The sequence below is a fragment of the Grus americana genome, chromosome 6 (assembly GCF_028858705.1).
Source record: "Grus americana isolate bGruAme1 chromosome 6, bGruAme1.mat, whole genome shotgun sequence".
NCBI classification, from domain to species: domain Eukaryota; kingdom Metazoa; phylum Chordata; class Aves; order Gruiformes; family Gruidae; genus Grus; species Grus americana.
In genome coordinates, this window is record NC_072857.1 from 21,307,773 (window position 1) to 21,334,627 (window position 26,855).

Below are 26,855 nucleotides of genomic sequence, written 5' to 3' on the forward strand. Positions count from 1 at the left end.
GGGTTTAGTTTTATTTTTTTACATGCAAGGTGGAACCAAATGCTTTAATTAAAAAAAAAAAAAAAAAATTAATAATATGACTCACTAAATCCTGAGGCTCTCAAGCACTGAAAAATTAGCTCATATACTACTTTGGGCATTAGAGATTATGGGAGTCAAACATTATTTGTCATTTACCTTAGTGGCAATATGTCAGGTGTCTAATAGTTGCTAATACTGGAAGAATGTGTGTGCCCAGGCTACTACCCTCAGTGAGGCTGTCATTCAGTCGTTCAGTTGGGCGTACCTCTCATTTTAGACATGGACCCATCGAACCCAACTCTTGCTTGAAGCAATGTAATTCAGGACCTTGCTGGATCAGAACCCAAGGTTCATTTCAACCCAAGAGGTTCCTTTCAATCTACAAGGGCAGCCATTAGAGAGGCTCTAGTTTAAACCACTTACAAATAAGAATTTTAACATATTTACATCCCTTCTGTATTTCTTGTACCTAGAGACAAATGATCCTCAAGATACAGACTCCAGCATATTGGAGCTGAAAACATTAGCTGACTTGCCCAAAGTCATGCTTCAATTTAGTGGCAGAAATGGAAAAAATCTGGTTTCTCAATTAATAGCTGTGAAATATGCCATCTCCTTTTCTGTTATCCTTCCCTTCCATTTCTGTTCTCTCCTGTCACTCCCTCCCACCCCCTTCTACTGCAAAAAGATTAAATGAAAAATGTAGAGAAAGGTCAAGGACAGAGAGTTTTGTTACTGATACTTAGAAGAAGGTTACATTTAAGTACTGACAAGTAGAGTCAGGAGTCATCCAGCTATATTCTCTTCCCTAAAAAAGAAAAAGATGAAGCATCCACCAGCAAATACATGCTGTGGCCTTAGTATATCCCATCAGTGATAGGCTATTAAAACAGCACTGTAATATACTACCCTTCACGACCATCCTTTGTCTCACTACACATTTGTTTCACATCCATCAAACCATTCAGTATTACTTTCTATTTTATATCATACTCAGTATTCCTGGAAAAAATAATTTATTTCTCATTGGTATGGCATAAGGCAAAATCAATAGAAAAATACAATTTTGGGATATTTTACTTCTTTATGGGCTGTGTTAGCCTCCATTTATTTTTCTGCAGCTCTACTCACAGGCTTTGTACTCAAAGCATTACGACTGCTGCATTTACAGTGTTGCTCTCTAGATGACTTTTTTTTTTTTTTAAATCTCTCTGGATTCTTTAATGGATCTGATTGATCAGAAGACAACAGAGCTGACACTAATTCAGCACTACCCAGTTCATGCTTCTGCAGTTCCTTAGAGCGCACTGAAATTCCAAAACATCCTACTTTTGATTAAAACAACCCCCCAAACATGTAAATTGGGCTCTAAAAATATCCAGCTTTCTTGTTCTCAGGTTTTGAATGTATCTGAAAACAGGAAGGGGGAGAAAGGAAATATTCGTTTAAAAACATGCACACACTTTCAAATCAATATTATTGTTCAGCTATACTACAAAAGAAATTTAAGGGAGGGTTTTGAATGAAACAATGATCAGATGTTCACATTCTCCACAAGTGAACTTTCTGATTCCACCTAACCACAAAAATCATATGCAAAAACCCCACCCTCTTAATCAGGCAAGGATCTAGGGCGGGGGGGGGGGGGGGGGGAAGTGCTACCAAGCTGAGCAGGTTTTGTCCAGGTTGAAAAAAAAGAAAGCTCCACACGGTCCTAGTAGCCTCAGACTCTGCAATCATCAGGCAATAACCTCCTGTGTCACAGAAACATCTGGGAATTTGAGAGTAGGGAATGGCTGGCCATTTGTGACAAATGCAGTCTTGGTTCAATTCCGTCTGAGATTAACAGTGAAATCACAATTTCTTTCAATGCTGAAGGAAATCCTCCACAACTTAATCTATTAAAGAAAAAGTAAGTTCTCCCCAAATGTACATATGTAACATTTTACAGTACTGCTCCTTCAGACTTCCAAATATATAACTTAATATCTAACTTATATCAAATTGAAAAAAAATCTATTAAAATATCTATTATACAAATGCATGTTACATCAAATAAAGCCATGATACATAACTGGTTGGATGTTTCATCATTATTAAGCTGATTTTCATTACAAACCTACTCACATTTACCATATTTGATGCCCTTGCAATGTTTGTCTTGTTTTAAATTCTCCCAATTGCAGGTATCTTTTAATGTCCTGTTGTGAAGAACTTTACACAATTCCTTCACAATTTCATGAGTCTAGTTAAGGCATTTATTAACACTTGTTAAGAAGGTAATTCTGGTGCTGTGGAATTACCATGTTTTCTCTTGAGAACCAGAGAAGTCCCAGCTATAAACCTTTCCCTATCCCTGGAGCAAAAGGACTGAAACATTGCCCTGGAGAGCCTAGGCTGGAATTTTTTATTCTGCCTGGAAACAATGTCTTTATTCTTACTTTAGACATTCAGAGTGACTGAATAATAAAAACTAGAATCTGGACTATCACCTGACCCTGGCAATAGAAATTTTTCATTTTACATCAAGCTTTCAGATTGCTATTATCACAACGAATGAATTGGCAATGCATATTGCAGTTTCAGTAACACCTACTATGGATTGCCTACAGTCAGTACCTGATTATGTCTAATTTTCTCTAAACAAAAGGCTTTTCCTGAGAAAACTACAGTAATGTAAACTATGCTCTTTCATATACTTAGATTTTTTTTTTTTTTTAGGAGATTTAAAATACTGAAAGGACTATTGGGGTATTCTAATTAACCCTGAAAGTATGAAAATGAGAGGCGAAACACTGTGAACCAGTTGTAAAAATAGGATGTAATGAGATTATTTTTTTTTAAAGCATGGATGTCCTCTGTGGAAGTCTGCACTGTCTTAGAATGTGCATTTGTTGAAAATTATTGCTGGTGTCACTAGACTGTCTTGTCTGAAGAAATGCTCTCTCCTGTACTTTTTTGTTTACAAATGTTGTCAATGGAGTGCATAGCTGTTTGAATAATACTGTAGGCCTGCTGGATACGAAATTGTTCTCTCCCTGGAGAAAAGGGAAGCAACTATGCCAAGTCATAAAAACATGTTGGTTTCAAATAAGTTTCAGGGCACACTCAGGGCAATATAGTGTTTTTTAATGAAGATCTCAATGTGATCAATAAATAATAAGATATTAAATCTTAAATTCACTCTAAGGCAGATAGTACATGTTTTTAAAAATTAATGAATTGAGCACAGAATTGTGGCACAGTTGAGATAAATTTCAGGAGAAAGGATGACTTGTGCTGATGCGCTGGACTGGGCCTTGAATGATCTTGGATCTGTTCCCAGCTCTGCCCTCGACTTCACCTAGAGCCACATACACTTCTTTAGTCAACATTGCAAAGGTATTTAGATATTTGAAGATGCAGGGAGGTGTCTACTAAGGCTTTCAAAACTCTTAGCTACACTAGGGAATTATATCCTTTTGACTTGGAATTGGAGACCTGATCTCAAATGTGGCCTGTACACAAATGACAAATGGCATAAAGTCCTTGTTCAGACAGTGCCTTATCTAAGGCTCAAATGGATCATCACACCTCAGCAAATGAATCCAAAAGTTAAGTCAACACCTCCTCACTCCTGGGGACAGTTCACTTTCAGTAACTGACAGAATTTGAGTTGCTGTCATTTAGGTCACAGTTAGCCATCCGTAGGTCTTCTGAAGATTTCCTTCCCCTTTACCTCCCATGGTCACTAAGTAGAGAATTTTGAACAGATATACAAAGAACCCTTTGGTTACCAGAATAAATCCCATCATTTAACTGTGGATATCAGTTTCTGGTTAAGGTTTCTTCATCCTTTTTTCGCCCTCAGTATTGCTACAGAATAAATGTATTAATGTTCTCTGAAGAGATTCTAACTGGATCAGACAGCGTCATAAGAAAATTGTGAGCAGAATCATTTGTCATGCTAAGACTAGACATACTCTAAGAGAAAACAGAATGCAGTTTCTTCTCTGTATAAATAATTGGGAATTCATAAACATTTTCATTTTATTGTTTACTCGCATAAAGATTCTAATTAGTGCAAATCACTGAAGCCCATGATCATCTTACTCTGTTTGGAAAATCCACTGACAATAAGACTCTTTCAACTTCCTTAACCCTTCCTGGTTAAATGATTTAAAATCAATCTAAGTGACAGAGTAGATAGGACTTATACTCTAACCTAAAGTCTGTCAAGCTCTAGAATTTAAGGTCCAGAAGAGAGAGTAATTCCCAGAGACAATTTTCTTCTAGTGGGAATAATGTATAAGTTTATCATCAGAAGTGTGATAGCTTGTGCAGGATATCTTAGCTGCTTTAATCAAAGACTTTCTATGTAACCAATGCACCAGGCTACACCTGGAAGTAAAAGGGAGAAGGATTAAAACTGCAGAGGAGAGAAACTACAGCTATTGATGTGATAAGCTCAGGATGGGTAACTCCACTGGACAAATACATTGTGTACGTTGATGTACTGTGTAGCCCTGAAATAACACACAAGGTCCATATCAGCAAAGATCAAAGTCCTCACACACAGCATAAGACTGGAAACTAGCAGATAGTCATGGGTAATGGAATCGGGGATATGAAATCTTTACACTCTCAGTTCCACCTCATGGAGGCTAAGTGTAAGCTACTCTGTTCACTAAAAATCTCTGGTTTCCAATTATGTATGAAAAGTCTCACTGTTGTCCTTGCAGAAGTCATGAAAGAATCCCCAGGTGCGAAGCACCAGCCAGGCTGCTTTTCCAACAGCTTCACAGACAGAATCCTTAGCCTTCAAGTGCTCTTCAGACCACAATCTGATTTCCCTCTAACTAAAACTAATTGTCAAGTATTCTTATTAATGGTTTCATGAGTTATGGCAGTGGAGTACAGGTGTGGGCCCTAAAACATTCACTGAATACTCATAAGCATCCAGTACTATTTACAACATTGCAAGCTCACCAAACTCCTCATGAGCATCTACCATCAACAACATACTACACTGTGAATGCCAATAGGGGCGAAGGAATAGTTTCCTCTTAGGGGTAATGGTAGAAAAGAGTGCATTCTGTTCCCAGGCTTTTCAACACATATGCATATATTATTGCAGTAAAATCTTAGGAAGATATTAAAGAGCGGGGAAAATGAAGATTTCCACTGCTGGATATCTTTCAGTCATTTTTAGGCATGTTGCTAACATAACACTTTGTTAAAAATTTTTTTGATCTGGGGGAAATTTCAGAAATTAATCCATCAAGTTGGTCCTTCAGTATTCTCAATAGTCAAATCCCATCAGATGGGTTAAAACAGAACTGTAGAAAAACACTGTGAATTTGGAATAATATAAATGAACACTGTGTAGTTAGACTGTTTTATCTGCAGAGAATTTTCCTTGCTGAAATTCAAACCATGCTGAAAGTATCTGCTCTGATACCTTCTGCCGAAGTAGAATCTTCTGGCTTTCTGTAAGGAATCAAGTCATATGTGGCACCTAAAACTGCTTATGCCATAAAAGGATGAAAACACTTTCTTAGAACCACTGGATGTACATCACAACTCATATTACAACAAGATTTAGTAAAATGAAAGCAGATGAAGCCAGAAATATCGTGTTATTGAACAGAATGGCTCTTATCAATTCTTGGGTGACTAAGTCACATGAAAATTAAAGTATTTAGCTCCTCAAATGACCATAAAATACTATTTCCACCCACTCAGCTAGCAAGCAAATGTTTCTAAAGTGGCCTGGAGGACATACTTGTAATACATGACAAGAATACATGTGCCAACTTACACTGGTAGGCCACAAGAAAAATCTGTATTTTTTATTACAGACATTTAGAGAAGGTAGAACCCTTCATCTTTAAGCACAAATACTACAGTTATATACACAATATACTTCATATACCACCCTTGTCTTGACCCAAGGTTAATACTATCCTTTGATCAGGAGTCCTAAAACAAACATAGAAACAGCTGGACTGGAACACTTCAAAGCAAAAGCTGAGTCTGTCAAAGCCACTGAAAATATAAACAAAATAACCTTTACTTTCAGTAGATAAAATTCGCCTTTGAAAATTTCAGCAGAGAAGATTACCTCTACCTCTTGCCAAAATGTAAGCATCAATTAAGTTTGAGCAGCTTAAGAGATCATGCAGGGTTTAGTTAAAATTTTGTTGGGTCAGCTGGCGTAGATGGGAGAGCCACCTTGTCTTTTTCTAGGAATGTAGAATGGAGATATTTTTTATTCTATCATCCTCCTCTTTCAATTAAAACATTTTTCTGATGATTTCTAGATACAAATAGACTTTCCAAATAAGCAAATTAATGGAATGACTTTGCATGTTTAGAAAGGAACTGCATCTTTCAGCCTTGAATGGGTATTCTATAGGAGTTGCTACAAGAGTTCTGTTAGCAACAAAGCAACATCAATGGAAATATATCTCCAGGAAAAAAAAGTCAATCTCCAACTTATGTATGCTTAAACAAGTACAGTTGTACAGTTGGAGTCAATTTTGAAATTCAAATTAGTTTGTACATACTTCTAGCCTGTCTGGAATTACTGTAGCTATAATATAAAATGATCAAAAGAGACATAAAATGAGCATTGACACAGAAAGCTCAAATGATTGAGTCTCTTTCCAAAAACCAAAATTAGAAATACCTCTCTTTCATTCAGTAATAATCTAAAATAACTCACAAGAAGGTTGGGAAAGAGCACAGGAAAAAATCTTAAAATCATGATCACTGAATGAAAGTGAAAACAAATAACTGCTCAAAGATCCAACTCACTGAAAAAAGCTAGTCTCATTATTTCATTAAAAGTTTATGCAAAAAGTAAAAATATTATTTTAAAAGAGATACATAAAACATAAAAACCATAGAAAACAGAAAATCCCTTTAGAAAATAATAAAATATTTTAAAACCACCAGATTATTTAAACTAAAATCTGATGTTTATAATTTAAAATATTGTTGTAACTTTTGAAAGGAGTCATGGCAACAGTTCTCCTCAGTGGGTAGGACAAGACAAAACTCGCACAGTGTATGATCACTATATATAATTGTGCAGCTACGCAGTCACAATGCTGCTTGCGGGGATCTAACTACATTGTGTGGGTACAGGGCTACTGATTTTAATTATTCTTACTCCAGATTCATGAGAAGAAAGCCTACAGTTCACGGCAAATTTATTTATGCCTCCTGGCTTGCTCATAGGAACATCGTAAAACTGTTCAACACATCTGATAAAAATGAGGAAAAGGAGAATGTGTGTGCATCCACATCATGTTTTCCTCTGGGAAAAAAAAACCAACAGAGGACAGTTTCAATTCAGAACTTCTGTCTTTATACAGTCAGAAGATCTGATTCCCCTCTCATTGAACAGGTAGATGATAATCACAAGCCACTGTTCCACAGGCATTAATAATCATAGAACCATAGAATTGTTTAGGTTGGAAAAGACCTTTACGATCATCAGGTCCAACCATTAACCTAGCAGCAGCAAGTCCACCACTAAACCATGTCCCTGAGCACCACATCTACACATCTTTTAAACACCTCCAGGGATGGTGACTCAACCACTTCCCTGGGCAGCCTGTTCCAGTGCTTGACAACCCTTTCAGTGAAGAAATTTTTCCTAATATCCAATCTAAACCTCCCCTGGCACAACATGAGGCCATCTCCTCTTGTCCTATCACTTGTTACTTGGGGGAAGAGACCAACACCCACCTGGCTACAACCTCCTTTCAGGTAGTTGTAGAGAGTGATAAGGTCTCCTCTCAGCCTCCTGTTCTCCAGGGTAAACAACACTTTGCTTTTAAATTCTTGGGAAATATATGTTTCTTAGTTTCAGACCCACACAATAATCTCCCACAGGCCATAGAAATGCCCATGCTAAACATCAGGCAGGCTGTGTGTGTGCGTCTTTACCGTTTGCCTTTTTCAATCTTTACTCTGTAAAGATGATTCCCAATTTGAGAGTGATATTCCTAGTAGTGTAAACCAAGGGAAAAGCTGTTTCAAACATCTACCACAGAATCTAGGATGTCAGGACTGTACAACCCTGGGGAGTCCCACTGTTGCCAAGCCCATGGCCACATCTAAATTCAATAAAGCAGAACAAATTGCTATAGCCATAATAATGCTTAATGGAAAAGGATGCCCTAGTGAGAGTATGTTAATACATTGAGATGACATATCACTGCATTTTGGGAAGCAGTTACCAAAACATGATATGGTCAAGGAACTTGTATGCTCCCAAATACTGCACATATCATCCCAAATGTTGGGATGATACTTGCATATAAACACATACGTATTGTCTGTATACAAAATAAATGAATAATTAAAATACGTAAAGAAAACAGACTAAGATGTTTGTTTTGCTATATAAAACAACAGGCTTACACAGTGCAATGAAATATTTATTCACCGTGTTTTCCTTTTGCTGATCTATTTTTCTGGATTGATTACCTCTGAAAGCTTTCCTGACATGAGCTTTTGTATGCTGACAAAAGGGAGGTGAAGCGAAGAATCTTGATTAGCTAAAATGCAGATCAGCTTCTAGTCAAGCTTAGGAAGAACAGAGAGCATGTGGTCAGAAGATTACATCTATTTATGTTAGGTTTTATGGGGAAGAGTAATCCACCCGCAGATTTTCACAGAAAGCAGAAAAACTACCAGATAATACTTAGACCTGAGCTTTTAAATTGTCTGGCTCAGTTCTTGTGAGAAATAGTAACAGGAAGAGTGGTTAGATTTGATTGTCATGCAAGCAGTAGTTATCATAACAATTAATGTGCTGCCTTATAATCAGTGGTTTCAAACAAGACTCATGCCTTAAGCCATGCCTGGATTCCTAAGGTCACTCGCCCTTAGCAAAGTTTGATACTCGACTGCAACTCTATCAGTGTACGTTGTCTATTCAAGTGTCCCTGAAAAAATATACTTTTTAATAAAAACCTACAGAAAGAATTTTATTACTATCTACTGAACTTAAAAGGGAAACAGACTTACTGAACTACTTCTGCATAGTATATTAACATCCTCCAAGAGAGTATAGCATTAGTCCTACTTATATATGAGGATCTAGCCCTACTATTAAGTTCAGCCTTCTAAAGCCTATGAATACCACTGCTTACATGGTGCATGAAGATGGAAAAAGATGTATCTATAACAGCCACAACTGTTAAGCTGCTATTTTAACTAACACAAACCAGGCACTTTATCTGTGCATCACTAGCTTGCTTTTCAGTTGAACCCACTTAATTTTTAGTAATTGTTCTGACACAGGTTATCATAAGCAGTTATGTGTTACCTGCCAGTGAAATAATTGAGACCTCTTTATTTCCATGTAAAGTTATACTGTGATTTGATAAACTGAGCCCAAAGTACACATAGAGGTTTATTCTATACATTATTGTCATTCAGTTACAAATCTCTTAGGATTTAAAATTTTTTTTCTTTTTATTTTTCTGCTTTTAGACAAAATGTAGTGAAAACAGTATTTTCTAACAAATAACCCTTTGCTGAAATTGTAGTTTCATGGGTTTACTATTTCCTAATTTATGGACAACATGTAAGTAGTATTAAAAATTATTACTAAATTCTCTTAAGAAGTCCACACTGACTCCCAACAATAAGCTTCATCAAATAGCTACATTATTCAAGAAAAGAAAAAAGAACAAAAACCACAAAAGCCCAAACAAAAATGTGACACATTTGCATACGTATTACAGACATTACATTCCATCAGACAGCACAAATTTTTTGCCTCTAACATGAAAAGATCACCATTACAATGATACTCCTGGGAAAACTACAGAGTCTGCATATGTCAGTGCCAACTAATTGCTGAACAACTTAGGGGGCACCTGGAGAGCTTTTTAGGCCTGATCAGTCTCTGCAGTAATCTTGAATCTTTTTGCGCAGACCACCAATCATGTAATTGAGCTGCCTTAGAGTGACTGCAATTTATGCTGTGACATGGAAGACAACACAGCCCAAACCCAGATGAAAGGATGACAGCATCAGTTTTATGTACCTTGTTCTAACACTCCTCAGCTGCGATTAAAATTGAGATCTAGCAATCACTTGGTTCCTCCTAAATAAACTGTTGTTCTCTGAATATATCTTGTCATAAAACCCTTAAATAATTCTTATTTGCTACAAAAGCAGCAATCCTGTCCTAACTTTAACTGTGCTTACAGTTCTATGTAATAATGTATGTCGAATAAATTATCAAATATGGCTGTGAAAGAAATTAAATGCCAGACTTGCACTGGCGCACAGTAGACAATTAAGTTGGCTTACATACTGTGCCACAGGATTTGTATAATATCGTAGGAATTCCTTCCCTTTGCAAGAAGTGCCCCGCAAATGCCACAGAGGACTGATTAGCCCTTCTGCGTCGGTTGTGTTTCAATCAGCATGTCCCTCAACATGTCCCTTATATCTAGTGGTGTGTATTTTATACATGCTGATTGGTTTGTTTGTTTGTTTGGGGTTTTGATAGGAAAGGGAAATGCTTTTCTGTTTTATAACTCCCCCGGGCCACTTGCTTGGGAAGAAAACAATGTGGGGAGGCTTAAGGACTCCAAACACTTTGCTCAAAGGCTATTTCCTACCATCCAATAAAAAATAAGTATCATTACTCCAGCCGTGTCTGTGTCTCTGGATAATAACAAACAGTATTCACTGTGTCCTCTGTATTACAGTATTCATGAAGGTAAGGACCTTGAGAATTCAGTGTCTGACACCTACTCCCTTTTTGTGAAATTGAAAAGATGACTTGAGCATGCTTTTGCCAGCATCAGTCATCTCAGATCTGTATACTTAAGTACTATAAGCCTTTGCCATATAGTAAATAATTCTTATTAGGTACATACAATTCTTTAACAAAATAATTTATAAAACACTTAACATTTATTACACACAGAATAATTTGCAAAAAATTCAAAGAATTTCATTAATTCTTAATAGGATTAGTAGAAGTTTAAAAGGAATACTAAAGTTTTGTAATTCTTAACAGAATTAATTAAATGCCAGGTAAAGAGGTTGCTAGTTTTTTACTTTTTGACTATTACATTTTTCACTATTAATTTCAAATCTATAGCAATTTCAGCTAAATGAGTGTCTACTCACCACTTGATAACTCTATTCGACAGCTTGTATCATGCCCAATGTATCAAAATAGTTTTCTTATTGCAAGACAAAACACATGGATTTTCTGATTTCTTCCTTTCTGCATCCTTAGGATAAATGCAAAATTGAGAGTTTAAGGGAGATGCAGCACAGGGTAAGGATAAGGTTGAGTATGATATCAGACTTGTCAAAGCATCAGTGGAAGGGTCACAAGAGTCATTTAAGCTCTTCTGCCAAAGTACCTAATTCAAATTCTAGTGCTCAGCTAAGTCAGAGTCTATTATTCCATTCATGTTTCTATGAATATTACAGTCCCTTGTACATGATAATTTGGCTTCGAAGCTTCCCACTAAGGTGAAGAGAGGAAATGCACACCTGACCTGATGCTATTGCAGTTTGTGGCTGAAAAAAAAATGCACTTCAGCAAAGCACTTACTTATGTGTATTTAGCATTTCCTAATGCTGCTTTGCCATTTGTAATTTTTAGCAATTAATCCCCAACAATGGGAATAGATTCTTTGAAATGACATTCCTTACTACCGGTAAAACAACCCATAAACACAGGTTGACTGCTGTTGTCAACAATACATCAGTTCCATTCGCATGTGTATACTGTCACAAGCAGAAAGGACAGAAGCTTGAAGGTCAAAGAGTATAGGGAAGCCAAAAGGAAATATAATGACGAATTTCTATCCATGCTTCTAGGAACATAAAAGATTACAGTCTGAACAACATTGTCTTGTTACTGCATTATGAACAGTTGCAAATATTCTGCATAAAATGCTACACACTTGCAACTCATTTGCTTTTCAAACCAGTAATTTCAATGACAATTTATGATCTCTAGTGAAAAGCAACTAATTCTTAAAATTATTTTTTAATGCAAAAAAAAAAAAATCAGTGTGCAGTACGGACCTTTAGATGGGCTTCTTTCTGCACACATCATTAAGGCCACAAGTTATTTTCATGCTTTTTAGATTGTTCAATTTATTTCACAGAAGTACAGGGACACTGCAGCTACGCAATGTTTTCACTAGTAGCAGCCTCCAAGAGAAAAAGCCAAGAAATGAGCCAATTATAAACATTTTATTTTCTAGCTGCGATATAAACTCTGAATTCATCCCAAAACATCCAAAATGTTGACCTTTGCAAGCTGTGAGTGACATACAATCTGTAGGGGGAAAAAAAGCCCCAACCCAAACCAAAACAAAAAACCCCTACGCTTTAAGAATCTGAGCAAAACCAGAAAGTTAGAGCACCTCCTCTGCGCATCAAAATGCACCTCCACTGCAGAAGCGAGAAGTTATGGATTTTGCCAGGAATACAAACAGAAGCTGCCTTGGCAACTGCAGCTTCACATGGGCAGGGAAAGTTTCTCTCCTGAGTAGAAAGATAACCAGATTCTCTCTTACGTTATATAGTTACTGCTCTGTCCCTCCCCTATAAAACAGGCAGTAACAAAACATCACGCATATATTCAATATGGTTATGGTACAAATATAACATATGAGAGTAAATAGCCCTCACACATCTGTCTTCGCACTTGGGACTTTATCAGAAAGAATCTAGAGTAGGAGCAGAAATTCATAGTGCTCTACTATGTAAAAATACACCCCCTATAAAGACTTTGCACACCGTCTTATTTTATGTAATGACTTCATTTTCTGGAAGTATTTGTGCAAAAGATAACACAAAGACCTTGCATTAATTACAAAATTTGGCAATATTGTGTGTTTCATCCATTTTGAAAGCTGTACTACTAAGATGAAGAATCTGTTATTAGAATGCTTTATAGCTCTGCTGTTAGGAATGAGTTAGAGTAAAATTTCACATATAAAGCTCACAGTCACATTTTTCCTATACCAAAATTTAATTTAAGAGGGATATGTTGCATTTTAATAAAACATCTCACAGATTTCAAGTATATTTTTATGGTTCTCTAGGGAAAATGGAACAAATTCTATTTTACATCTACTGAAATTCTCTTGCTGATCCTTTAAGATATATTTTCTGTTTTTGTTTGAGTGCCATAGTACTTAAATTTTCAAATTATTTGCCAATCTATATTCTCATTAGTTACTCTTGTTATGATTATTTTCTTTTTTTACCATATGTTTACTATTACTGAACTGTTAAATGTACTTTGAAATACATTCTATGACTGAGCATCTAATCCAGGAATAAGTTATGTGTTGATATATTCCCTGATCATGTCCTCAGGGAAAGAATAGATCATTGATTACTTTACTTTCCACACTGTATACATATTACATGGCTCAGTTCAGCCTTAGATTTCATAACTGGTTTTGTAGAGACAAAGTATTTGTATGTAGAAGGCTCATTAGATTAACTAATGTATTTTCCCGTCAGGCAAGACCTTTAATCTCACTTTCTGACTTCCAGTTATGAACCAGGAACGGGGTATGACAAAACAGGATTAACACTCAACTATTTAATTGAAACCTCAAAATCCAGGAAACACTTCACTGCATGAGACAGAATATCAGGTCATTCTTCTGTCCTAATTTTCTCCATTCAGGAATGGCAGAGATATAAGAACTGTATACTTAGCACAGAGCTAAAATAGTTCCATATACATAACAGTGAAAAAAGTCATACTCACTGAAATCATAATCTGCAGGTAAACTAGATTTCCTGAGCCAGGAAAAGAGGGGCGGAGGGGAGAAGGGAGGAATAGGAAAAACCACACACACTTGCATAATAAATAATAATAATAATCCCATCTTTATTTGTTGTAAGAACTCACGTACAATATTGTACCAAATTCTCCTTATACTTGATAGTTCCTTCTGCCATTACAGTTCACCTCCAAATGATATGGTCCAGATAATTTAGCTCTTTCAGGTAAATTGTGCCAGTGCACCTGTCTGACAAGTTCTCTGTATAATTGTTAATAATTCATACATTAAAGAAACAAAAAAAGTTCATAGGGATGGAAATAAGCCAATTCTGTGTCAACGTTAAGATAAACAGAACTGTTCTAAGTAATTGCACAGCTTTTTTGACTACAGTTTAATGGTGCTCATGTAGAAAGTATGCCTTGTGTTATACAAGACATCATACAAAATGACCATCATGGTCTCTGCTTAAAATCTTCAACTCTAAGAATAGTTCAGTGAAGATACTCAAATGTGCAGCCATAAAAAACAGCTAGAAGTTCAAACACAAAACTTGCCTGCCAACATCGATAAAGGCTAACTGCTAACTATGTATTCTGCTTAACCAAACATTTAAAAGCATGGAAAGGGAAAGTTAATATCCCAGTTCCCCCACCCTGCCCAAATATAACACCCATAAAACAGTGCTAAATAAGTTCTTTGCATCCCAGTCTTTCTGTGAATGATTTGTCATGTCATCATCCAGAAGTCCCTTCCCTGAATCCTCATTCAATTTTGGCTCTAGGAGAAGACTAAGTCTGGACATTCTTTCATTGTACATATGGAGTTTTGCTCATGACAAAGAAATCCATTCTTAGTTTTGGTGTTCTAGAAAGGGTATCACCCAACACAAGCCCAAGAACATTGCTACTAAGACTGACAAAGTTATATGGATTTTTTAGTTTCATTGTTCAATACTTCATACTTTCCTTTTATATTGTTATTCCAACATATTCAGATATTCAGTTAAAATGAAAGGTATATTTTAATAACTAACAGTTGTAAAATATGATTTCGGGCAGTTACACAGAATACCTTACAATTATGCTTCACAACTTTAGTTAGGATCCTTGGTCCTAAGCTACCTACGATATGCTAGGTACTAGAAAAATGGCAGGTAAGCCAGCCTGCCCAGCAAAGCTGCTTGTCTACAGTTCTGACCAGATGAAATGGATGGCTAAATAGACAAATAGAAATAGGATGGATGGCAAGTGACTGAAAAGATGAGTGTATCTGCAGACATTAGCAAGGCTAGATCAGGGCAGAAACAGCCACAAATCACGTGGGCATGGTGTTAAGATTGACCAGCCTTGAATGGAAACACAGACTCTTTCCAAAACATTCTTTTTGGAAATCACACTGTTTTTACCATCAAAGTAACTATGTTCTGGAGGTAAGGTTGAGCATTGCAGTGAAATATGCATTTATATCTGACAGGAAAATGCATTTCTTAGGCAGTTTGTACACGTTATTTGGTGTCTCAGCAATTCAGGTCATTGTTTTTAAGTAGCTGAATTTTGTAAAAGATGCAACAAGTGACTTCAGTGTTGCTTATTAGCAACTAGAACAAACTTCTGCAACAGATTATTCAACTTTGTTTTTAAAATGTTTTGTTTTTCCTTTTCAATAAATACAAGAGTGTGTTATCACTCCAATTTAAACGTAAGAGGTGAGATGTACTGCAGCATCACTAACAGTGCATGAAAAATCATCTAGGTGATGACACAAAACTTACTAAAGTTAACAGAAGGGCTTCCTGGTGCTTAGCTGCAAAAATGTGTGCATCTGAATTTAGACTCTGACTCAGCGGCTCATCTTGGTGACTATTTTGTTAATGGTGTTCCATTTACAACTGTATGCACTTAAAGACTATACTAATATTGAAATTGTGATGCCCTTCAACATATTGGAGCAAGTTGCTGAACCCAGCACTTCTGTTGAACCAAACATGACAGTTTATAACTGTTCAATAAACCTGAAGATGCACAATTAAATAGGTATTAAGTACAATTGATTAATTAACTAGTATGCTTGCAGCATAAAATGTGTTATACTTAAATAAAAGAGAGTATCTTACCTTGCTTGTGGAGGTGGTTTGACTATTGTCCTCACTGAAGAACAGACATGTACTAACAAGCTCCCGTGGTAGAATACAGGTACTGCTGAAGGGTAACTGAAGATCAGAGAAGCATACCCCTAACTAGAGGGTCTAGTAGCAAGTATATTACTGCCAAGCTATAAATGGGAACTCCCAAAAAATTGCCTTGCCCAAGTGGCACACTAAACTTTTAGAAATATTTCAAATTGGACAGATTGAAGAAATGAATAGAATATATAAAATAAGATACACAGCAGGAAAATACTTGTAAGAAAGCAATACGAGCAGAAGGAATATTACAAAGATACAACATAAGAAAAGCTGTACAGAAATACACCGTATGCAGATGAGATAGATTGATTTCAGTCTGCAAGACAAAAAAGGAAATAAATTGTATAAGGAAAAGTATACAGAGATCAAGTTGATAAAAATTGATGTACATTAAGCAATTAATTGTAGAGATCAGATTTGTATGTTGTGGTCTCTTATCTGAAATAGACAAAAATGAGACAGTTACATTTCTGTAGAGTCAAGGAAGAATTCAGTTGACTAAAATGCCTTGTGGGTTCTGCTGGAAATGAAAGTGTGGCATAAGAACACTTAGGAGATGCACAGACAATGACAGTGCCATGTGAGCCTGCGAAGTCACTGATCATTGCCTGCACCAGAACACTATTCGGTTTGTCCAATGGAACATCCAGTGGAAATTAAGTATCGTGGAACAGGTTAAGTTGCAAAGGGAGATTCTGCTTTATAACCTTCACAATTATTTTGTTTGTCATTCAACTTAAGGTAGCTCAGAAAACTAGTATCTAAGTTAGACTAAATATGTATGAAAAGCAAATCAAGGGCGTTACTGTGTCTACAGAAAGGAAACAGTCCTTGCAAACAGAAACAGGAGGAGGAAAGTATTAAATAATTCATATAGCTGAGCATTTTGAAAAAAAAATGCTCACTGTGAATTGCATATGGATAGCTGGGTTTATGACTGGAAAACTGATCTTGAAACTCCAGAAAAAAATTTCATGTCATTAATTTTAAATTCAAAGCAATATTGAAAAGAATTGTATGAAGATCAATAAATAACTATAATTATTGAGGAAAACTATGAATAAAACATTAAATTGCAGGCTGTAAGCCTCTAGGCACTTTGCACCATTAAGTATATTTCTATTTTTATATCTCAACTCTCTCTGAAAAAAGGAAGAAAATGAAGAACTTTAAAAGAAATGATGATTCTTTCACTGAAAGAAAAAGAACCTTGAACACCTACTTTGTTATTAATAAAAATTACATTGAACTAAAAGTCAGCTTCCAATACCATATTATTTAAGTAGAAAAGAGCAGGAATTTGTTCAACAAGAGAGAAATTGCAGGGTAGACTATTTCCAATATAGCCTGTATATTTTTGGGTACAATACCTATATTCTGATGTACCAACTTTTCTGAACATTGGCATACAAAAGTATATCTCAAGAAGGTAAAAATTATTCCTAGAGATTCAACTTAAGCAACAAACAATTACTTTCTCTCCTTTTCTTCTTCTTGGGAACTCATGGTCCCTGATAATTTATTTTGAATGTCTCTCTGATTTCTAGATTAATTAGATAAGAAAACTGTACGATCTTTGATACCTCCCATTTTACAGTTGCTGTGTAGACCAAATAACTAAAAGGTTTTTCCATAAGAATACATGTTGTATATGATCTAAAATAAATTGTAACTGAATTTGTGTATTTTTGGTGTAAAACTTTTTTTGGTATCATTTGATGTCATTTCATTATGTAATGACTATTGCTTCAATGAGTATGATGTCAGTGCAGGAATTCTGTTATAAAGGTATGTGCTGTAAACTGCATTAATCACAGAACTACTTCTGCTTCATAATGTAAATAATGTTTAAACATTTATACTTATCTCTTTTGTTACAGTGCAGGGTTTCTACTTTCTGATTCTTGTTAAAAACTGATGACTTTTTTCTGCCTTTTAAATTGGTGAACTCATTTGTTTTTAACTTACTAAGGAGTCATTTCCTTCCATTCAGAATGCCTTTTTTCAAACATTTGTTGTGCAAGTATTTACTATGTGTCACTGCAAGTTTCTGTCAGGTGGTCTGCATCGCTGGCCTTACATTGCCTTAATTAGTAACATCCAAGCATCGGTCAAATCCTTCTAAAAACCACTAGGCTGCACATGCCTCAGTATGAACTCGATATTGCGCAGCGTTCAGCACTCTTCCTCTAGACATAGACATCATGTGCTTGGGTTTTTAATATCAAAGTAGTTCTACGGGTGAATCAGCCGTACATTTAAAATCAAGTACAAGGGTGATAAGTATACAACATACACACTGCATTATTGTATTTACTATTAATTATTGTGAGGTATGTGTTTTAATTTTCAGCTTCATGAGCCCTTCTCTCCTAGATCCACTCGCTTTCATTTTAGCAAGCTGTGTCCTGATACAAGACATTGAAGTTTCCTCACCCTCTTAACCTATTCCACAACATTCAGAAACTCTTTTCTGATTTATTGTCCATATTTATTCTTGACCAATGAATACAAATACGATAACACATCAAGGTCTCATTCTGTAGCTGTCAAAGCTAATGATACCCTTATACTGAATTCAGTAGACTCCCTAATTGGCAATAACTGACAAAGGAAGCTACAGGTTTTATTTCACAAACGAGACACTCTTCTATGTTTATTTACTGATAGAAAGTTGACTGCACTGTTAGTGAACCAAAAATACTGACTAGATGGCATAAATACAAAAATAACCGTACTTTCAAAGCCCAGTTACATGCTATTTACTTGTAACTTGTGGGGATCATCAGGCCAAGCGCAAAATGTTTTAAGTTCAGCCTTTAAATAGCAAATAGGTATTAAAAATGTTGGACAAGATGATCACTGAACTCCTCCTCACTCCATGCACAACATGCATTACATGTATTAGCAAAATCCAATGAGTAAAATAATACTGAAAAAACCCCTAACATTTACCAAAAGAAGAGAGCAGGAGAGATCCAGAATAGTGAAAAATCCTAGAACCGTCCTGGATCAAATGAAAGGTCGGTCAAGTTCATTTTTCTGCTTCACCCAGTAGCCAAAAGATGACTAAGGAAGACTGGAGAGAAGGAAAGAAAACAGTCTTTAAAGATATTTAAAAAAAAAAAAAAATCTCAGCAAGAACTGAACCTGTTTGACTAAGGATCTATTCCACTGCTTAACTACAGTTTGAAATAATTTTCTGAGTCATTTGTTATAATAAATGGCTTAAAATTTAACACTGGAATCTGAAGGCAATCTCTAGCCAATGGCAAATTTTAGGCTGGAACTTTAGAGAGAACTTTTGGTTTCTGCAATGATGAGCAACAGCTCAAAAAATGCAAGAAAAGGCAGAAAACCAGTAAATTTTATTAGCTGTTTTTTTAATTGCACCTTCATGTAGAGGAGTAAGATTTTAAATATTCCATAGGTGTGGCTAAATAACTCCAAAATATAAAACACCTGGTAGGACTGTGTTCTAATGGAGCAGTGTTTATAAATGTAGGTAGTAACAGCCAAGTAATTACCCACTTAAGTGATAGGTTTATCACTGAGACAGTGCCAAACACTGAATAGTGCTAGAAAAAAAGAGTATTGTCTAATTAAAGGGACCATAAGGCTTTAAGAACTGATCTTAAAATACAAGAGAACAACAGTCATGATCCATGTTACGCTGGAACTATTTCTGCATAATTAACATTAAAAAAAATAATATTTTCATAATAATTTAACTATTTGACTGTTTTAGTATTAAAAGAAATTATGTCTACTGCTATACCAGTTTTGATCAGAATAAAATCGCAAATTTTTAATGAATCCTTGCATTCTGCTACAGCGGAGAAAAGCTAATGCCACTAAGACAGCACCAAAGTAGGAACAAAACCAGTATTTTGAATAGTTACTGACTGTGAGGGTGACTAAAATTGTTTGTGTAAGAGTATCTATAGTGCACTGTAGGTAAAAATAATACCACTAGAAAAATGATTGCTGTTTCAGAACATACATGCTAACTACTGCATGGACAAACAGCATGCATTCTAAATTTCTGTAGTTTAATTGTACTATTCGCTTTTATTTTGCGATTATTTGCAAAATTGTTGAGCTTTGCTTCTTCAGTGGAAAAATCTAGGAAAACACCTCTCTTCTTGTAATGGAAATGTCTAATTAAAATACCATTAATGGAACAAGACTGTTCAGCCACCTAAGGTACTGTGGTGGGTTGACCCTGGCTGGGGGCCAGGTACCCACCAGAGCCGCTCTCTCACTCCCCTCATTCACCAAACAGGGGAGAAAAAGTATAACAAAAAGCTTGTAGGTCAAGATAAGGACAGGGAGAGATCACTCACTAATTATCGTCACGAGCAAAACAGACCAAACTTAGAAAGGGAATTCATCTAATTTATTACTAGGCAAAACAGAGTAGAGGAATGAGAAATAAAATCAAATCTTAAAACACCTCCCCCCACCCCTCCCATCTTCCCAGGCTCAACTTCACTCCCGGCTTCAACCTTCCCCCACTCAGCGGCACAGGGGGACGGGGAATGGGGGTTACGGTCAGTTCATCTCACGGTGTTTCTGCCGCTTCTTCATCCTCAGGGGGAGGACTCCTCTCATCGTTCCCCTGCTCCAGCATGGAGTCCCTCTCATGGGGTGCAGACCTTCAGGACCAAACTGCTCCAGCGTGGGGTCCCCCACGGGGTCACAAGTCCTGCCAGCAAACCTGCCCTGGCGTGGGCTCCTCTCTCCATGGGTCCACAGGTCCTGCCAGGAGCTTGCTCCAGCATGGGCTTCCCACGGGCCACAGCCTCCTTCGGGTGCCTCCACCTGCTCTGGTGTGGGGTCCTCCACGGGCTGCAGGTGGAATCGCTACACCCCCTCATCCTTCCTCCATGGGCTGCAGGGGGACAGCCTGCTTCACCATGGTCTTCACCATGGGCTGCAGGGGGATCTCTGCTCCGGTGCCTGGAGCACCTCCTCCCCCTCCTTCTGCACTGACCTTGGTGTCTGCAGAGTTTCTTACATCTTCTCACTCCTCTCTCCGGCTGCAAAAGCTCTCTAAGTGTTTTTCTTCTTCTTAAATATGTTATCACAGAGGCGCTGATTGGCTTGGCCTTGGCCAGCGGCGGGCCCGTCTTAGAGCCGGCTGGCATTGGCTCTGTCAGACACAGGGGAAGCTTCTAGCAGCTTCTCACAGAAGCCACCCCTGTAGCCCCCCCGCTACCAAAACCTTGCCACCCAAACCCAACACAGGTACAAAATGAATTATATACAAAATTAGTTGCCATCTCACCAAAGCTGAGTCATTGAGCTAAAAAATATTTCTTCCAATGCATTGTTCCATGCGGCACTTTAAAGTTCTTCACTTTTCACTGGAGTTTGCCAAATTGCTAAGCTACACAAACAGTGGTTGCTTGAAAGTAGCCACATATGAAGGAAAAAAATATTTCAGAATATAAACTGATAATTTCTGTACAAGAAAGTAAATTTATATCCCAAATAGTGCTACAATGACAAGTTCCTATAACTGGCCTTCTGTCTCTAAAATCAAATTTCATTGCTACACAACTGAGCTGGGTCCCAAAGAAGTGTTCCAAAGGCTCTTCCTGCACCCCTTTCCTTCCTTCCTTCCTCCCTTCCTTTCAGAGTCTTAAAACCAAATCTGTTGGACATGCTTGTGATTCAAAAACAAAACAAAAAAGAAGCAAGTATATTTAAACCTGAATTTAACCTCATAATGCTGCTCTCAGGATCACCATTACTCACATCACACATCAACAGTATAAGACAAATTGAACACAAGTCTATTCAATAACTGAAAGAAATATTTAAATTGTTGATATAATCTTGAAGACAAGATGAACTTGTGTTTTAGTAGTAAGAGAAGGAAAGCACCTACAAACCAGAACCAATTTTAGGTTGAATGGATATGCAAACATATTGCACATTTCATTTTTATAGAAGATGTAAATAGAAAAGCTAACAATCGCCTTTCCTTAAGATTTTTATGCATGGTACTTTCAAGCTGTCTCTTAGTGTGCCCCAGCTTCTATTATTAATGAATATGAAAGAGTATGGGAATCCTACACATTAAAATGTTTCAACAGTAGTTTTAGAAACTGCATTCTAGACTCAGCTTTTCTCTCTGATAAATGTCTTTGTTCTTTACAGGTGAGTTTCAATGTGATGTGCCCCTAGTGTATAACTCCGGCTGTAAGACCTCAGTGAGAATGGGTGAGTCATGATGCCTTCATTGCTCCCTAATCCCATTATCCATCTATATCTTCTCTACCTACCTAAATAGCTTTATTACCCTCCTGATAGATTCACTCAGAAGCAGGAAATCACCTTAGAAATCAGCACAACTGTAACAAATCTCTTATAATTTGTCAGCTACCTAAATTATTGGCTACTCTGATTGTAGTGACTCTTGAAATTTGCCAGATAACAACTTCATATCTTGGTGAATTTTAAGCAGATAAATGGAATAGATCTAAACTTTTACTTTCTCCACCATGAATTTCCCCATATATTTCCTATAGATACATCACATCACCTATTATTCTTTGTTTTTTCTAGTTGCCTAAAAAGTTCTGCTTTTATGTGTGAAACATACAGGCACACATGTATATACAAACATATGTGTACATGCATATCAAATATTCATTTTATTATACATGAATATTTGGGCAAGTTCTTCTCTCACACACAGATGCAGGCATAGCATTAAACGTTTATCACTGTTTTGTCAGATGCATCTTGTTAGAGCACATACCTTGTTCTTGCAGAGGTCAGACTGAGAGAAAGCCTGAAAAAAGGAGGCTCAAGGGAGACCTTATCACTCTCTACAACTACCTGACAGGAGGTTATAGTGAGGTGAGTGTCTTTTCCAACCTAAAGGATGAGATTCTGTAAGATCATCAGGTCCAACTGTTAACCTAGCAGTGGCAAGTCCACCACTAAACCATGTCCCTAAGCACCACATCTACACATCTAAACCTCCCCTGGCACAACTTGAGGCCATTTCCTCTTCTCCTATCACTTGTTACTTGGGGGGAAGAGACCAACACCCATCTGACTACAACCTCCTTTCAGATAGTTGTAGAAGTCTCCTCTCAGCCTCCTGTTCTCCAGTAAACCACCCCAGTTCCCTCAGCTGCTCCTCATCAGACTTGTGCTCTAGACCTTTCACCAGCTTTGTTGCCCTTCTCTGGGCACACTCCAGAACCTCAATGTCTTTCTTGTAGTGAGGGGCCCAAAGCTGAGCACAGCACTCAAGGTGCAGCCTCACCAGTGCCGAGTACAGGGGAACGATCACTTCCCTAGTCCTGCTGGCTGCACTATTTCTGATACAAGCCCGGATGCTATTTGCCGCCTTGGCCACCTGGGCACACTGCTGGTTCATATTCAGCTGGCTGTTGACCAATACCCCCAGGTCCTTTTCCACTGGGAAATTTTAATTGTCATGACCCAACAATCAAAGAAGAATTAAGCTAATTATCCAAGACACTTCAGTTTCTGAGCAGTAACTGGAGGACAAACAGCATGCTAAAAAGGAGTACTTGGGCTTTAATAATTAGCACCATGAAAGAGGGAATTAACAATGAATTCTCCATACACAAAATAACTGCGGGCTGTTGTGTGCCTATAAAAAAGTATCCTAAGCAGAAAACTGTCAAAATTTCAGATGAGGAATTAGAGAAGGGTGCCTCTTGTCCTTGCTTTCAGAATGCACATTTACTTCCTGTTTCAGCTTTAAAATAATAATTAATTGAAGAATTGCTTTATGGTGATTACTGTTGTAGAGGGAGAAAAAGAAGGGAACAAGCAAAAAAAGGGATGGCATACAGAAGCTGATTCACAGACATGTCATCATGTTCAGTGTATCTTGTTTACTATTGCTCCCTTGACAGCACAAATACTTTGTATACCAACTTTTGATTAGCATGAGTAAAAATATAGCATTAATTCCCAAAGGGCTTTTAGACATTCAAGGAGAGCAGGTGACTGATCATATAAACAACAGCAGGCAATATATTAATAAATCAGCAGATCTCCAAGTATTTCCAGGAGCACCAAGTAGCACTTGGCAAGTGACACAGTATCTTAACTTCACCTTATACATCTTACTGATGTTTTTGCATTTCCAAAACCAGGCAACAGTTCACTCATATAAATAGTATTTTCTGCTTTAGTAGATTCTTACAGTACTTCTACTATAGTCAACTCAAACCACCTTTTATCTTCAATATACCTCAGCTGTCCAAGAAGATTTCCACTGTATCTTGTAAAAATAACTTTAATTTTCATTATGATCCTTTTGATATTGAAGCAGTACCTGCCTACAATAAATCAACGCTGGAGCTCAAAACATCCTTAAATACAGTAGAATCCAATGCTATATGCATATTTTCTCAGAAGATATGAAGGCAATTGGCACTGAGTTTACAGAACACCATAACTCATAAAAAAGCTGTTGCAGCTCATGAAATAGTTTATAAAGCCTTGCCCAGGTGGCTGGAGAACAGTTTCACTAAGGCCATTTATATCAGATAGCACAGGGGTCTCAAATCATGTAAAAATGATTCTTGGTAACCACCACACAGATGGTCCTCTCTCTCTCAGGGTCCAAAAGGATAGGGAAAAATAATATAACTTGCAGCAGCCCTCAGATGTCTACAAAACACAGCAGAGCAGAGAGAAGAGAAAGGGGAAAAGGCAGTCCCTTGCAGTCATGGAGCAAGTGCAAGGTCTTCATCACTCCCATTTTTGCTTATAGCCTGAGTACCACAATGGGTAGGGACCAAGAAGAAAAGCTGTGACATAAAAGTCTTTGCTCCTGTTTTCCTACTAGGAATCTAAATTGGTAGTCAGAACAGTAATGCTACTAAGTTGGAGGAACTACAGAGGCATCACATCAGACAGTCAAAATAAATCCACTGTGTTTTGACACACTGCATAAATTACATCCTCTTGTGTACTACCACAGAAGGATGATAAAGAAAAATATGTTAAACCTGAAGCCAAGTCTCTAATTTGGCATATTCACCACGGAGATGAGTGAAATCTCCACAGTCATCCAGCTGTTCACCTGACACTTTTAAGGTAAATTCCTGAACTTAAGTTCAATTCAGGTCTTTGTCACTGCAAGCCTGGAGGCTGCTCTAGTAAACAGCAGTTTCCAAGATAACTAAACTCGAAGCTCAGCTAACTGCTAATGTCTTAGCAAAAATTTGGTCCAACAAATAAACTGGTATATTCCTCTAAAGCCAACCATATGGTTAGCCTGACAACCCCACCAATGAATTTGTCAATAACTCATAAAGTGTTACACAGTATTAAGCAAGCTGCTGGAGCTCTGGCAATAAAGTTGTGTTGGATCAGCTCCTTTCTGTGCATGCCTGGATTTACTTCCAAAGAAGATAGCGCAAAATGCATCAAATATATATACAAGAATATAAAGCTCAGTCTCTCTGGTTAGTCTGGATCTCTTTGTGCTGCTCTAGCCACGTGGAGACCAGAAACCAACTCCAATTTCCCCAGCCAAGAACTTCCTTCTGACTGCAGACCTGGTAGAGAGCCCCTCTGGCAGACACGAAACTGGCACCTTCACTCCAGCTTCCAGCCCCAGTACAGGAAGCACAAGGGGCACTGCTGGGCTTTCTCTCTTCTCTGTTGGCAGGCAGCTATTTACAGGCCAGTTGGAAGACTTTAGAATATCTCCAAGGCTGCTCTAAACTATAGTGGGTTGGCGTAAAACTAGTCTGGGAATAAAATGGGACTGCAAAGCTCAAATGTTCATTTTTTTGCTCAGTCTTGCCCCATTAGTTATCATCTATGCTACTTTTTGCTCATTCAACCTCTTTTCCTGCTGCAGTTTCCAAGATTTTCCAAGTTATTTGCTTTTTAAGAATATGAGAATTTGATATTGGAATTAATACAGAAAGACTTCATTGCTGTGAATTTTCAAAGGACAAACATTAACAAGGAAAAGAGATGAGGCAGCCCCCTAAATCACCATGTTTGAGCTTTAAGCTTACTCATGCCAAGCAAACTTTTCTTTAGCTAGCTTTAAAAACCTTTACATCTTTTCTCAGTTTGTGTCTCTCCATGCTGCTCTCTTCCCCTTCATTCTGCTGGAATACTGCTTGGCTTGGAGACTGGCAGTTATGTATAATAATTATGGTCTGTACTGCATCCTTCAAATAGATGCTTACTTTTTTAACTCCTTAACAGTTATATTGTTTTCTAAGGTGCAATTTTGACTCTACATGGATGGCAATGCAATATGATTCTTTTGCACCAAGCTTCTTTTTCCTCAATGCTCTCATGTTTCTTAAAAAGCTGTTAGTAAAATGCCAGTCTCTATGTAAATTAAAAGAGACTGAAAAATTTCTGTGGGTGGAGAATATGTTAAAATAATATATTCATCCCTAATGGCAATGTGGGAATAACAACTGTGCTTTGCCATTAGTCATAGCTTGGAATCATACCTATCAGCCAATAATATTACGCACAAACATTATATCCCCTTCAACAATTGTAGAAACATGAACTGGTTAATCCTCGCAGTGCCACTTCCAACACGTGATTGGAAATTAACATTATTCCTGTTCTACAGAGGAAGAATTGAAGCCACGGTTCTTCTAAAGCATGCTACATTAGAAGATGTGATCTGACAGTGGCAGCAAAGCACATCATGCAGACAACACTCACTGTGCTGGTAGCTAAGCTAGCTCTAAGAGAATCACCTCACTGATGTCTATAACATCGTCACTGTCAGCAAAGGCTAAGAGGCAAAAAGACGAATGCTTTCTGAGTCTAATAACTGCACATGGAAAAACAAATATACCAGCAAT

At 37.3% G+C, this 26,855-nt stretch overlaps 1 pseudogene; it reads right to left on the minus strand.

Annotated features, from left to right (window-relative positions):
* Window positions 1–7,542: 7,542 nt before the first annotated feature.
* LOC129207850 (uncharacterized) lies at window positions 7,543–24,306 on the minus strand (annotated as a pseudogene).
* Between the last annotated feature and the right edge of the window lie 2,549 nt (window positions 24,307–26,855).